Below are 1,487 nucleotides of genomic sequence, written 5' to 3'. Positions count from 1 at the left end.
TCTTGTTCCTGTTGCCACTATCTCCAAGTCTCCTCTTGCAGGTGATGAGGTCTTGCATCTCTTCCTGAGAGAGCCCATGGATGTTGGTGTGAAGGAAGTGAACAAAGTTCTTGACATTCCAACTCTTGTTCTGAACTGTTGACCCAGGACCATAGTAGGCCTCCAGCCAGAGAATCCACTCATCCACCCTGTCAGGGGTGTAGAGGAGGTCCAGAGTGGGTGGAAGACCTACAACACATGACACATGATATATGTGAATGAATGTGTGTGTGTGTGTGTTACTTATGAAGAGAGGGTACCTTTGTACTTGTGCCAGAATCCAAAGTAGTTGCCAACAGCAGAAGACATGTCCTTGAGAGCCTTCTGAGCATCTCTGGTGTTGACCTTCTGAGGACTCTTGGGATCCTTGAGGTTGGCCTCTATCTGCTCCAAAACCTTTTGTAAAAAAGTAGTGTGTGTGTGTGTGTGTGAGTGAGTGAGGATAACAGTGTTTTTGTTATCAAAGGAGGAGTTGATTAGAACTTTACCTCACTACTAGCCATGGCCAATGCAAGAGAGTTCTTGTCATTCAGCCAGTCTTGGAAATGGGGGACCTCAGCAAGCTCAGCACTTGTCATCCCCATGAAGCGAGGCTTACGCTGAAGGCCCTTAATTGTTTCTGGTGCTAAAAAAAAACAAACAAGAAGTGTTAAAAAATGTCATTAAAAAAGGAGAGGGGAAAAGCTCAAGAAACAAAGGAAAGATCTGTACCATAGAGTACTCCAGCCTTCTTGAACTCTTGCAGCTTGGAAAGGTAGGCTTGGTCAGCTGCACTGGTGTGGGACAGCTTGGCAGTGTTGTTCTTGTTGCAATCCTCCATGGCAGGCAGTCTCAGGTAGACAGGCAGGTTGGGTTAGGGTTAGGGTTAATTTGTTTTTATTTACATTTTTTGACAAATAAACACAATGCCATTGGGTTAGGGTTAGGGTTAGGGTTAGGGTTAGGGTTTAGGGTTAGGGTTAGGGTTAGGGTTAGGGTTAGGGTTAGGGTTAGGGTTAGGTTAGGGTTAGGGTTAGGGTTTAGGGTTAGGGTTAGGGTTAGGGTTAGGGTTAGGGTTAGGGTTAGGGTTAGGGTTAGGGTTAGGGTTTAGGGTTAGGGTTAGGGTTAGGGTTAGGGTTTAGGGTTTAGGGTTAGGGTTAGGGTTAGGGTTAGGGTTAGGGTTAGGGTTAGGGTTAGGGTTAGGGTTAGGGTTAGGGTTAGGGTTAGGGTTAGGGTTAGGGTTAGGGTTAGGGTTAGGGTTAGGGTTAGGGTTAGGGTTAGGGTTAGGGTTAGGGTTAGGGTTAGGGTTAGGGTTAGGGTTAGGGTTAGGGTTAGGGTTAGGGTTAGGGTTAGGGTTAGGGTTAGGGTTAGGGTTAGGGTTAGGGTTAGGGTTAGGGTTAGGGTTAGGGTTAGGGTTAGGGTTAGGGTTAGGGTTAGGGTTAGGGTTAGGGTTAGGGTTAGGGTTAGGG

This window comes from Acanthamoeba castellanii (genome assembly GCF_000313135.1).
Source record: "Acanthamoeba castellanii str. Neff unplaced genomic scaffold scf7180000083687, whole genome shotgun sequence".
Lineage (NCBI taxonomy): Eukaryota > Discosea > Longamoebia > Acanthamoebidae > Acanthamoeba > Acanthamoeba castellanii.
Note: the sequence above shows the minus strand (reverse complement) of the source record.